The following is a 14,716-nucleotide window of genomic DNA, read 5'->3' on the forward strand; positions in this document are numbered from 1 at the left end:
CCTAGGATTAGAGTTGTAAGGTCGTCCTTAAGACCGCTGGTCGGTCACGAAAGATCCTTGACTAGATAATGACGGCTCGTAACTGATGCCATAGGACTGCATTTCACAGCCTTACATTCGCGTCAGTTCTTCCAAGTAATGGTCTGCACGTTAAGGTAATGGGTCATGGAGTCTATTCTACAAGTAATACCCGCAACGCGGAAGTGCAGGGACGCAGCTTTAATAGGATGACTGAATATCGTAACTGATTAACTACGAGTAATCATAAAATGGCAAACACTGCTGGTAGTAACTTAATTGGATTGTATCGAGTTCTGATTATTCTTATTGCAAAATACCTAGCGAGCACGGATTTTGTACAACTCCATAAGGTTTACGATGTATTCGCGGACCAAAGCTTAATGCATTCTATCGTAAAGTTCACACGCACTAGTATTCATATAGCGAGCCGCACTAGCACCTAGGGCATGTTAACAAGAACAAAAATGTCATCACGACTAAAGAAAAGCTTACAAGTCGCCGTTAGCAAAAGTCAATTTTTTCCCTCTTGCTGTAGCTATGAGTGAGTCCAAGCGACACCACTCGTAACAGCAACCCTACACAACAACAGAGCCGATGATTCACACGAAGTTCATTTCTCACAGAAATATCTGAGTCCAGCAGACACGCACCATGCTCTAATTTACATCCAGCTGCGACACTCACGAAAATTTACAAGTTGAACAATGTTCTACTCCCTGTTTCACACTATAATTGTACTTAGTGCTGAGCTCGAACTACTTCCTTGTCATTGACACAGTGTGTGTTCAACAAGAGCTAGAACGAGTTAGACCGTGAGACATGGGACCCTCCACTTAAATGTGTTCACCTCCTTCAGTCATTGTATTGCTTCAACCGATCAGTGTAAAATTTAGGAAAAAATTAAGGCAATAATTACATCTACTATAACAGTTTTTTGTCTTTCGATGCTGCTCATTTTGAGATCTCGCAGTCGGTTTCAGTCACTAAAATGGTAAATCTATCAATCGATCAAAAATACATCGAACAGACCGCTCATACCTAATTTCTAGATGTTCCGATAGACAGTAAACTGTCGTGGAAAGCCCACGTTCAGGATCTCGCTCAAAGACTTCATGCTGTCATTTTTACTATTCGAGCGGTATCTGAAGTAACTGATCGTTCGACACGAAAATTAGTCTACTTTGTTTATTTTCATTCGCTTATGTCGTATGGTATTATATTTTGGGGTAACTGTAACTGATCGTTCGACACGAAAATTAGTCTACTTTGTTTATTTTCATTCGCTTATGTCGTATGGTATTATATTTTGGGGTAACTCTTCCCATTCTAAAAGGATATTTTTGGCTCAGAAACGGATGTTTCGGGCAATAAGTGGTGTAAATTCGCGAACCTGTTGTCGGTCCCTGTTCACTAGTTTGGGTATTTTGACATTGGCCTCACAGTATATATATATTCCTTACTGTCATTTCTTGTAAACAATATCAGCTTATTCACAAGAATTAGCAGCTTTTACTCAGTTAATACTCGGCAAAAATCCAACCTGCATTTCGATCGCACTTCCTTAACTCTTGTGCAGAAAGGTGTGCAGGATACTGCTGCATCCATTTTCAATAAGAAACCAAAAGAATTCAAAAATCTTAGCAGTAATCTACGCGCTTTCAGATCGAAACTGAAGAGTTTCCTCGTGGGTCATTCATTCTATTCTCTTGAGGAGTTCCTTGTAAAGATAAGTTGTCTTTTGTTCTAATGTTGATTACGTTTACTTAAACTTATGGCTTGACTTTTTTTGGATTCATAATCATTTTATTTTTATCTGTTATTACTATGATTTTGTACTTTCATGTACTAACATGTTCCATGACCTTAAAGATTTGCTCCTCAATTTTGACCTACGGAACTTGATGTGTAAATAAATGAAAAATAAATAAATAACTTCATTCTAGCTGGATAATATGGCCTGCAGCAACCAACAGTCGAAGATACTAGGTTTTTTTTTTTACATAAACCACGTGTACAGAAATCCAACTTCTGCCCCATAGACGTCAGCCTGGTTCACGAACGTTAAATTCACTTTAAATTCTATCCCAAGTAAGTGCTCGCAAGAAAGAGCTCGGAACCGATCCTTGACCGCAACCAGTCGACACCCTTGCTAGTTCAGCAACTCAGCACCAGCACCAGCAGCAGCAGTCACTTCCACGTTCCTGGACTTGCGTATCTCAACGGTTTGGTACACCAGGAATCTTCAGCTGTTTGACATACTGCAGCATGACAACAGACGAACGTCGGTCACCGATCCTCTTCTAGGCATTATCACAGTGATACAGAAACACAGCCTCCACCGCAAAGTCGGCACTGGGCAGCTGCATTTAAACCCCAGCCCAGCCCAGCTGCTCGTGTTCGGCATGGCAGAGAAACACACGGCGCTTGCCGTGTGTCAGTCTCCGCTAGAAATCGTACTGACACAGCTTCGTAACCAGGCCGTAATTGTGACGCCGCCGTCACCGTGTCGACACCCAGAGACCTCTGCCTCACTGCGTAGGCCCTGGCAGCCAAAACTCTGCCGTTGCCTCTACGGGACCACTCATCATCACTGGAGGAGTCCGCCAGCTGCCCGCCACTGTTCCCCAACCTTCAGCTGACAGTTATCAGTACCGCGACCTACCGCAAGTAAGAAGTCGCCTCTGGCCGCCTTGCACCCAAAGGAAGTTGCTGTCCACAGCCCCAGACGCGATGGCCGCATCGGCATGAATCGGCATTCCCTGGTACACATGTCGCCCTCACTGCCTCCTCCTGCCCCACACAAAGATATGTGCGGAGCGCTCAAGCCGCCTGCCTGCCTCGACCGCCGCGCTGAGTGGAAATCTTACGAGCCAACGCAATATCGCGCTGGAGACCAGGGTGCACAAGAATGACTGTCCAGGTTTAACGAATTAAGAAAGAACTGTATATGTTCACCGCTAGTTTCTCTAAAGCTGCCTTCAGCATCACGCCCTTCTCCCAAGTCATCGAAAGAATGCATTCCTGGCAAACAAGAAGACGGCTCCCAACACCCGCTAATAGTCTTCGCATTCCCGGCCTGCTACGTCACAGTCGCTTACGCTACAAAGGGTGGATGCAAAATTGCACACTGGCAATAGCAAGAGCATCTTTTCTGAAAAACAGAAATTTGTTAACATCAAACATAAATTTAAATCAAAATTTTGAAAAACACTGCCCTCGGTCGCGAACACAATTAATTTGTGACCTTGGTTTCGGTATCACAAGGGACACCTTCTTCGGACAACTAAATGTTACAGCATAACGTACCAAGAAATACGAAACCTGCGGTCATACATGACAGCGTCAGATAGTCAGAATTAAAATAAAATGCAACAGAGGTGCAAGACACTAGTGCTGCCATGTGTCCTCTGTTACAGTCAACACAAAACTGAACCATCATGTAACTTGTGCGCCACGGTAACTTCAAGACAAGTGGCTAATTGGTAAAACAAGCTGTTTTGTGAACATCTCTCGTAACTGCAGGGAGGGAAACAAACACGTGAACTGTGAACATGAAGTAATTACAATAGCGGGATACTGCATGATATAAATACAACTAATGAATGACTGGCTGTAGTAGAAAAATTCCAGAATAAATGCATAAAGAAGAGATATACGAAGTAATCCATTAAATGACATTACTGCTTACTGTAATAGATACGTTATAAAAACAACAACAAAATTTTAATTTACGTATATGAGCCGTAAAATGTAGAAAGAAAAGGCATGTCTGAATCTGCAAGAAGTAGTTGGTACATCGAAGTGTCAGATCTCGTCAAGCAGCGGCATTATACCACTGAAATAACTTCTTCCGCGCAACTGCACCTGCTCGTTCAGAAAAAGTCCGTCATTCGAAAGTAAATGCTTGAAAATTTCCAGCCCCTCCAAAATATCAAGTTTACCCCCTTTTTTCCATATGAAAAATTTCCAACTTCTCAATCCCTTTAGAAGAATGCCCTGTTATTAACAGGTGATCTGCAAAAGAAGAATTAGGGGCACACGAACCGTTTCTCCTCAGAAAATGTTCTTTACAGCGAACTGAAAAGGCACGTCCTGTTTGACCAATATAATAGGCACCGCAAGCGTCACATGAAATCTCAAGTTGTTATTTGTAGAGAAGGCAATATTACATTTGTATTTAATCCGAAGCAACCTTTGAATCTGGTATGACACTGGACCTAAAAATAGAATTGAGAAGAACTTTTTCTGCGAATTAATTGTGTTCGCGACTGAAGGCTGTGTTTTTGTATTATACAACAGTCGCTGATTGACAGCCATGTTAAAAACCTTAATAAATTGAAATGTCGGAAAGTCTCTTCTGAAGGTATTTTGAATGTAACCTTGTACAGAAATGAAACGTGGATGATAAATAGTTCAGACAATAGGGAACAGAAGTGGTGAAAAGCGATGCTTTATAAACATCCTGAAGATTAGATGGGTAGATCAAATAAGTAATGAGGAAGTACTGAATCAAACGAGGGAAAACTCATTTCCAGCACAAACTGACCAAGAGAAGGTATAGATTCATAGGATCCATCCTGAGGGAGCAAAGATTCGTCAATTTCGCAATGGCAGGAAGAGGGATGGGAGGGGGGGGGGGTTGAAATTGTAGAAAGGGGGGGAGGTTGGGTTGTTTGGGGAAGGAGACCAGACAGCGAGGTCATCGGTCTCAGCGAATTAGCGAAGGATGGGGAAGGAAGTCGGCCGTGCTTTGAAAGGAACCATCCAGGAATTTTCCCGGAGCGATTTAGGGAAATCACGGAAAACCTAAGTCAGGATGGCAGGACGCGGGATTGAACCGTCGTCCTCCCGAATGCGAGTCCAGTGTCTAACCACTGCGCCACCTCGCTCGGTTGTAGAAAGGGACCAAGGCATCAACACAGTAACCAGGTTCAAATGTCTGTAGCTTGCAGTAGTTAAGCAGAGCTGAAAAGGTTTGCACAGGATAGACTAGCATCTAACACTTTTCAGATTGTAGACACCATTAACAACAACAAAAACAACAGATGGTGAACGGTAGAGTGTGTCCCTGGGCAACCCACAAGCAGATGATTTCAGTGCTTAAGAAAGACAGCGAATATTCTGGCCACGGCAATGTCGAACACGCTTTGTATCGAGATAGGCCAGGACAGCATGGAAAGAATGTGGTCTTGCTTTGTTTTGTTGAAAGATAATGTTACAGACCTCGTAGATAGCCATTCGCCTTTCTGTGCTCTAGTGCACAAGAGTCGTAGGATCATTGAGATCCTCCATAACGTTGGGTATAGCTCTTCTGAACCCGTAGACTGCAAATTTTCATAGTAGTCGAGGGAGCTCGTCCAACGTGAGTAGCTATATTGAGGAACTGTAAACCAGTCTTGGTAGACCATGAGTCTGTCGCTATCGAATTTCCACATATGGTGGATACGCGTTTCTCATTTTTACATCGCACATAACACGACCTTCTCACTAACTATCAACATTCAGATTAAATTTCTGACTGAGACATTAGTCGGATTATCTTTCCTTATATACAGAATGCAGACGGAATTACTCTTGCTACTCTGTGCGGTTGCCCTGAAACGCTGATCATTTTATGTCCAAGCCCGTGGTGCTCCTCAAACTAATTTGACGTTTGCTCCGTTCCGTATTCGTGGTGTTGATGTCTTAATGCCCAATGCTGTAATAAGGCACTGCTGCGTACGAGATGAAATTTTCGAACGTTGGAAAAGTACAAGGTTCATTGGCCCTCTGCACTGAGATCGAACACGGAATATCGACACGATTTTACGATAGTATGTCGGTAATGATGGGAATGCTTTTCAGCAGCGAATGATTCTCCGCTAGCGGCATTCCGTGTGCTAGTAATGGATATTGCGTGAGACGGCTACCTTGTTACAGAGCAAGTTCTGTGCGCGTAACCTTGGCATGGCTCCAACTCTGCAGGAATAATTCCCCATTTCTTATCGAAGGACACCGGATGGACCGTAGTAAATAAGCGTGCGCGCAGTTTCTGTCTGTTTCTGGCGCCCGTAAATGAGGTGAATACGAATCCGAAGCTTGCACAGATTTTCAGTTGCGCAATGAGAGGATTGAAGGATTTCCACACTGTAGTGCGAGGTTAGTTCATGTAGCACCTCTTCGTGAAATACCATGAAAGATGATGAGTAACTTTTTTCACGGAAACAGAATTACAGCATTCAAGCTGGTGATTCGAAACATAACTAAAACAAAGTGTAGATTATATTTCATGTGCCAATACGCAAATGTAGCGATTGGTCTGGACTCTCATCCCAGAGAATCTGTATTCAAACACCCTTTAGAGATCGTGGACCCATTCTAGAAAGGGGGTACAGTCACTTCCCAATTTATCATTCTGATTTTAATCGTTCGTGATTTCCCTGAAATTATTAAGTGCAATGCCACAATGGTTTATTTGGAATCGATGTGGGCCGGTTTTCTTCTTTATCCCTGCACTATTGCAGCGTCTGCTCCAATGGTTTCGTCGTCCACGGGGTGTTAAACACTAATCTACCTTCGTTTCAATTTCTGTGTCTACGGGTTAGATTGCTCTGCTTGCTGACTTAATCTCTTCGTTTGTAATTTCACAAACGTAGCAACCTTTTTCTTATAGGTATTGTGGGTTCACAGAAACAGTGTATGAGCAAATATAAGTATGCTCCCTCAATAAATATATTTTTAGTTTATTCTTTAAATCGTCAATTTTTCTGTTTTACTGCCATCCTTCGTCTCTGACTATCTTGTAGTAATCATTTCAATTCTACGTATCAGATTCACTAGTCGTTTTGGTAATTTGCTTCACATCTTTTTCTGGTAACACACATTTTCGCTGCACTACTCATTCCAACAATTACTCGACTCCTTAGCGTGCTAAGAGATTTTCAGTATGGTCCTGGCCACTCTTCGTTTCGTATTTTCTGTTCTATGAAGTTTTTTAACATTCTTCTGTGCCTTTATAAGTAAGAAGGTTTCGCTTTCACCGGCTGTGGTTTTTCCATAATCCATACCTCATTTCCATACATGTAAATTCTGAGCGCTTTGACTTATTCTGTGTCAACATCTGATATCATTAAAGCTATCTTATATGAAAGAACTTGTTTCTGGTATTTTGGTTATCTTTGCTTTAAACTACAGGTAGCACCATAACTAGCTAAGTGCCCGTAGTTCTGTACAATTTTTTTATTTTGTAATTTAGTTTTCTAATATTATCTCTATTTTAAAGACATAAACTGATTATGACTTTCTAAGAACTCATTCCATTTACATGACCTTAGATCGAAAATTAAATAACAGAGCTTAGAGAAAATCGTATTGCTGACATCTTTGACATTATGATACTCCACATTTTCTCCCAGACCATTAAGTAACTCCTCAATTGCTCAGTATTGTACAGTCCAGAAGAGTCTTTCTAACTGTAACGTTAAAATTTTTGTGCTTGTTACCCATGGGGGATGATAAGTAATCGAATGTGCCTGAAGAAGACTGAATCCCAAAAACTTATCAATAACAGGAAGAAATTAAGCGTCAGTAAAAAACAATCGTGGTGACTGCTGACCTACACTGAAATTTCGTGTCTTATGTGGTTGGAATCCTGATGTGTTAAGATTGACATTACATAATGTTTTATCTCAAAATATTCGCAAAGCGGTTTTTATAACTAACTTTTTTCTAGTGTTTTGTAGATAATAAGGAAATTCTTTTTTGTGCTCATTTTTTTGAGACCAAAGGCCCTCGTTTCCAATTGGATAATGAAGTTTATATTGATCTGTAAGGATACTGCTAGGTGATCCTTCTTATTGGATGCAGCTCCCCATGCTAGTCTGTATACCACGAAAGCTTATAACCTGTTTACTGTAGTCAAGTCATGATGTCCGTCGACATCCCCTCTCCTCCCAGCCACAACGCATACGATTCCCATTAATCTGTCCCTTCTTTTAGTCGAGTTTTGCCATGCACTTCTCCCCCCTCCCCCCATCCCCCCAATTCGGTTCAGTACCTTCTCATCCGTTATCCGATTTAGCTATCTAGTCTTCACATTTCAAAATTTTCTTGTTTAAACTGTTCACTTTTGTACTATGGTACACTTCGGACATATACACTGAGGCTGCAAAAGTCATGGGATAGCGATTGCACGTGTGCAGATCACGGTAGTATGACATTCACACGGTTTAAAAGGGGAGTACATTGGTGGAGCTATCATTTGAACTCGCGTGATTCACGCGAAACATTCTCCGGCTTGATTCTGGCCGTTCGATAGGAATTAACAGATTTCGAACGCGAAATGGTAGTTGGAACTAGACGCATGGGACATTCCATTTCGGAAATCGTTAGGCAATTCAATGTTCCACGATCCACAGTGTCAAGAGTACCGAGAATACCAGATTTCAGGTGTTACCTCTCACCACGTACAACACAGTGGACGACGGCCTTCACTTAACGACCGAAAGCGGCGACATTTGCGTAGAGTTATCAGTGCTAACAGACAAGCAACACTGCGTGAAATAACCGCAGAAATCAATATGGGACGTACGACGAACGTATCTGTTAGGACAGTGCGGCGTAATGTGGCGTTAATGGGGTATGGCAGCAGACGACCAACGCGAGTGCCTTTGCTAACAGCACGACATCGTCTGCGGCGCATCTCCTTGGCTCATGATCATTTTCGTTGGACTCTAGATGACAGAAAAATCGTGGCCTTGTCGGATAAGGTGTGGGCTGTGTTAACATGGAATGGACTGTGTCCTCTGGTTGTTCGGTTGCTTGGAGGCCATTTACCGCCATTCGTGGACTTCATGTTTTAGACGACAGTGCGCCGTGCCACCAGGTCGCAGTTGTTCGCGACTGGTTTGAAGAACATTCTGGACAATTTGACAGACTGATTTGGCTACCCAGATAGCTTGTCATGAATCGCATAGAACGTTTACAGAACTTAATCGAGAAGTCAGTTCGTGCACGAAATTCTTCACCGGTAACACTTTCGCTATTAAGAACGGCTACAGGGGCAACATGATTCAACATTTCTGCGAGCGACTTCCAACGACTTGTTCGTGTCACGTCGAGATGCTGCACCACTCCAGGTATAAGAAGCTCAGACATGGTATCCCTTGAGTTTTCTCATCTCAGTGTGTCTTCAGGAAAGACTTCCTATCAATTAAATTTTTTTTTGATATTAACAAACTACTTTTTTCCAGAACTGCTTTTTTGCTATGTCCTCCCTACTCCGACCATCATCAGTTACTTCTCCATGCGTATTCGATACCTCTTCTGCTGCTAATTATACCAGCGTCGAATAAATGAACTGTTATTGTTTTACTTTTGTTGTTCATGTTATAAACTCTTTTCAGTGGCTATCCAATCTATTCAAATCGTCACTAAAGTCCATTGGCGTCTCTGGCAGTAATACCGTGTCATAGGCAAACAATATTTCAATATCTTCTCCCTAAATTTTAACTCCGTTTCCAAAGCTTCACGGCTTACTGAATATCACTCCGTCTTCAGGCCACAAGTGGCCCATCGGGACCATCCGACCGCCGTGTCATCCTCAGTGGAGGACGCGGATAGAAGGGGCGTGTGGTCAGCACACCGCTCTCCCGGTCGTTATGATGGTATTCTTGACCGAAGCCGCTACTGTTCGGTCGAGTAGCTCCTCAATTGGCATCACGAGGCTGAGTGCACCCCGAAAAATGGCAACAGCGCATGGCGGCCTGGATGGTCACCCATACAAGTGCCGACCACGCTCGACAGCGCTTAACTTCGGTGATCTCACGGGAACCGGTGTATCCACTGCGACAAGGCCGTTGCCCTTACTGAGTATACGTACTGAATAAAATCAGGGATAAACTACAAGTGTCAGTCCCTTCTCAACTACTTGTGCCTTTAAAAGTCCTTCGAATCTTATAGTAAAGGCTGGTTTCTGCACAAGTTGCGGATTACCTTTTACTTCCTTTACTTTATCCCTGATACCTTCAGAATTTCAAAGGGTATATTCTAGTCAATACTGTCAAACGATATGTAGAAATTTACAGATGCCATAAACCTAGGTTTGCCTTTCTTCAATCTTTCTTCTATGATAACTCTTTGAGGCTATATTACCTCGCATAATCCTACATTTCTCCGGAACCCAAACTAGCCTTCCCGAAGGTCGGTTATTACTGTTTTGTATTCTTGTTCAAATAATTTGTGTCAGTATTTTGGAACTGTAACCTATTGAACGGTTGGTTCGGAGATATTCACAACTACCAACACCTGCCTTCCTTGGAACTGGAAATGCTACATTATTCCTGAGGTCTGACCATATTTCATCTGTATCATATCCACCGGTGAGCCAAAACACTATAATTACCTAGTCAATACCTTGTTGGTAAGATTGGAAGGCAATACAGCAGCGATTTTGCGTGACATGGGTTCGATAAATCGTTGGTAGGTTTCCGGAAGTGTGTGGCACCAAGTATATACGCACAGATAAAATGATTCCAGTAAATTACGGACTGGTAGTTTGTGGGTGAGGATGTGGCATCCTATAGCGAGCCGGATGTGTTTCTCCGGGTTCAGATCAGGCTAATTTGGTGGCCATGACAGCAACGTGAGTGTACTATTACGCTCCTCAAACCTTTCTAGCACGATTCTGGCCTTTTGCCACGGACAGTCACCCTGCTGGAAGATGCCATGACCATACGGGAAGTCATAAACCGTGAAGACAGTCGATGATTCTGCGGTCATGGTGCAACAGATCCCAAGGAAAACGTGAGAAATTCCACTCATAGCATAAAACTGCCCCCATCGGCTTGCGCCCTTGGAATGGTGCATGGTTTGAGCAGCCGTTTGCCTAGTTGGCGGCCGACATATCCCAACGTGGCCATCGGCTTTGTGTAACAACAAACGTGATTCGTCGGACCTGATGACACATTTAAAATAATTCACTTTCCATTATCAACGATATATTGCCCACTGCAGCCGTAATTAATGATTTCGTTACGCAACGTGGATAGCCTATAACGGTGCCCTGTGTTAAACATCGCGCTGGACGGTGAATTCCGAAACACTAGAGCTTGCACTAACATTGTATTCTGCTTCAGATCTGCCACAGATCAACGCATGTCCTGATTAACAGAGCGGGCAAGCCGACAACCTCTGCATTCTGTGACGGGTCTTGGATCTTCAACACTTTGCTGCCTACTCCCTGTTTCACCGTCCTTCAACCATTTTCCGTAGATGCTCACGACAATACGACACGAGCAGCCGACCAGTTTCGCCGTTTGCGAGATTCTCGTTCGCATGAGCGATGCCTTGACAGTTTGCCCTCTAAGTCGCTCTTGTATCTGAATTTTCCCATCTGTGCCCGGATCGTCGATAGAATTATTCCCCATTCTCCTCTCCTCCACTTTCATACTTCCCTTACTCGTCACGTGCTTGCAGCGCCGCCAGTGGGTATTCGGTCTAGGGGTGGGCAGTGGTCATACTGTTTTGACTCATATGTGTTTATTGCATAGGATGTGAAAGAAAGACTGGCTTCCCCACGGGCTCAGTGATGAGGAAATGCCGTCTACTGACTTGTTTCTACTTAGGTATTTCAGTGCTTTGTTAATCTTATCTCGCAGTATATTATCTCGCATCTCATCTTCATCTACTATATCTCCCCTTTCTAAAAATTTCCTTCCATTTCGTTTCCTTAGTATGTCATAATTATTTTATAGGAATTATATCCATTTTACAATCGCGAATAAAAATACAAATGACCCGTAAAATTTCTTAAGTTCCGAGTGATGAGTTTAAGAACATTTGCCAAAGGCGATATCGTGCTATAATGAATGTTGAAATTTAAAAAAAAAAAAAAAAGGTTCCTATGGGGATCATCATCAAATATTAAACGCAACTGCTGGTTAATGTAGCCATTTTTCTCTGTCCTTCGCCGTTTGTATCATTTCTTTTCTCTGATAAAATTTCGTGATAAGGACAATTTTGGGCCTGTCTCAGGATTTTTCCCCCAGTATTTTTCTTTTTAACATTTTTTTAAGAACCTGTTATATCGAATGAGGTGTCTAATTAATTTATTTTATCAAATTTTAAGCATGTGAGTTAGTAATTCCCACACACCATCTTTTACACATTACATAATAACAATTCTTTTACGGAAGAGGAGGACTTGTCAGGGGGAAACTTTTTCAATTTGTTTCCAACCATGACTTTTTTGTCTGTCAGAAATTTTATATAATTGCGTAAGTAATCAAAAGTTTTGGTGGCAACATTCTGCATCCCTTTCTCTGCTAAAAACAACTTTAATGTGGGTTAATGAATGACATTTTTTCTTGTCGCGTCGTAACTATTTACAACATGGTTTCTTTTGAATGCAGTGCATTGTTTACGACAAACTTCATGAGGTAATAAATATACGAAGGCTATTCGGAAAGTACGGAATGATCGATAGCGAAATGGAAACCACACTGAAAATCCGATGAAACTTCGCATAGATGTGATGGGCAGTGTCCCTAGTATGCGTCTTTATAGACTCAAGTCACTCTTCTCATTTCTCAGTCCACAGTCCACAGTGAGCGCGTAAAGATGCCTAGTTTCTCCGCCCCCCCTCCCCCCCCTCGCAAATAGGACGCTTGCCGGGAGATCTCGTCTGATTTCGTGCAACCGAGAATCGAGCATAGCGTAACTGTCATGTTGTTTCTGCTTCAAAAAGGGAATGAGGACGCTCCTGCAGTGTTTCCAATGGAAAGTGTTTCATTGCCCACCATATGACCCGGACCTGCTTCCGTCTGATTTTCATCTCTGCTCAAATGAACCGTTAGCTCTGGAGACAAATTTTTGACACACACAACGAGCTGTAGTCTAGCGTAGAAATATGTCGGAAAGCACAGAGTGTGTCTTCAACGCCGAGGGTATTGGAAATTCGGTACAACGCTACGATACATGTCTAAGTCGGAGCGGCGACTGTGTAGAGAAGTGGCTGGAAGGTGTAGATAACTGTTGCTAATAAAACAGTTTTAATTTTCACTGTGGTTTCCATTTCGCGACCGGTCGTTTCTTTCTTTCCGAATAGCCCTCGTATTTGAAGTAGTAGTCAAAATGTCTAGCTCCTTCAACAGGTATCTACAAGATGATCATGGGTGACACCACATATTTCTTACAGGGCACGTGTTTGAGCAATGAAAGCTTTCTTTCTTAAAGATGAGTTACCCCAGAACATTATTTTATATGACCTTGTGGAATGCAAACGCTCAAAATATGTCAGTTTAATGATTTATCCCTCTAGAAGATTTGCAGTGATCGTAAGTGCTAAATGAGACTGAGCCCACACCAGGATGGACAGCGAAGAAGAAATTTCGAAAGGAAATCGAAATTGAATGAGAAGAAATAAAAACGTCCAGGTTTGCCGACGACGTTTCAGTTCTGTCGGAGACGCCGAAGACCTTGGAAGAGCAGATGAACGGAATGGACACTGTCTAGAAACAAGAAAATAAATTGAACTCAACAAAAGTAAAATAAAGGTTATGCAACGCAGTCGAATTAAACTGGACGATGCAGAAGGAGTTATATTAGGAAACGAGACACCAAAAATAGTATGTGAATTTTTCCTACACGGTCAGTAAAAACACTGCTGAGGCCGAAGTGGAGAGGATATCGCATGCAGACTGGCAATAACAAGAAACACATTTCTGATAAAGAGGGATTTGTTAACATTGAATATAAATTTACATGTCAGGAAATCTTTTCTGAAGGTATTTGCCTGGAGTGTAGATTTGTACGGAAATGAAGCGTGGACGATAAGCATTTCAGACGAGTAGACAATAGAAGCTTTGGAAAGGTGGTGTGCAGAATAATGCTGAAGATTACGTAGGTAGATGAAATAAGTAGTAAGAGATACTGAATAAAATTGAGGAAAAAAGGAATTTTCGCCACAATTTGACAAAAAGACGGGATCAATTGCTAAGAGAGATCTCAGCAGGTGTCTGGCTTATACTGAAGGGAAGTGTGGGCGCTAAAAATTGCAGAGTGAGACCAAACCATGAATACAGTAATGAGACTGAAAAGGGTGGTTGTTGCCGTAGTTATTCAGTGATAAAGAGGCTTGTACAGGTCAGGCTAGAGCGGAGTGCTGCATCAAACCAGTCTTCAGTCCCCAACAACCGTACCTCTCCAGTCTACTCCAGTTTTATTTAGTTTTCCAAACAGTATCTTCAAGTTCATTTTACCAAAAACCTGCTCTGAGTCAAGGAATGCGGCATTAATTTACGTGTTCCTCTCAATTATTCTTTCAAACATTATTCGTAGTGACATTTAGGCTTCCCTGCTTCCCTATCTTTCCCTAAATCTAAATTAGTCTTCTTCTAAATGTTAGATAATTTAATTTTTTAGTTTTCCTTTAACGATACTGAGTATCATTTTTGAAGCATGGCTTATAAGTGCCAAGGTTCTTCAGTTTGAAGACCATTGGCATTTCCTTTCTTAGATGTGATAGTTGTTCCATTTTATTAATTCCATTGATAGTGTTCCACACACACACACACACACACACACAGATTTTTACACTTGTTGTTTCTTCTTACCTCCAGCATTCCCTTTCACTGACTGCGGGACGTATACTTACCACCAACTGCATTCCTTTACTGCATTCATAGGTAAATGTCGTACCACCTCAGTACACCTCTGG

At 42.2% G+C, this 14,716-nt stretch overlaps 1 pseudogene; it reads right to left on the bottom strand.

Moving 5' to 3' along the window:
* Positions 1–9,744: 9,744 nt before the first annotated feature.
* LOC126485494 (5S ribosomal RNA) lies at positions 9,745–9,862 on the bottom strand (annotated as a pseudogene).
* Positions 9,863–14,716: the final 4,854 nt, after the last annotated feature.

This window comes from Schistocerca serialis, chromosome 6, assembly GCF_023864345.2.
Source record: "Schistocerca serialis cubense isolate TAMUIC-IGC-003099 chromosome 6, iqSchSeri2.2, whole genome shotgun sequence".
Classification (NCBI taxonomy): Eukaryota; Metazoa; Arthropoda; class Insecta; order Orthoptera; family Acrididae; genus Schistocerca; species Schistocerca serialis.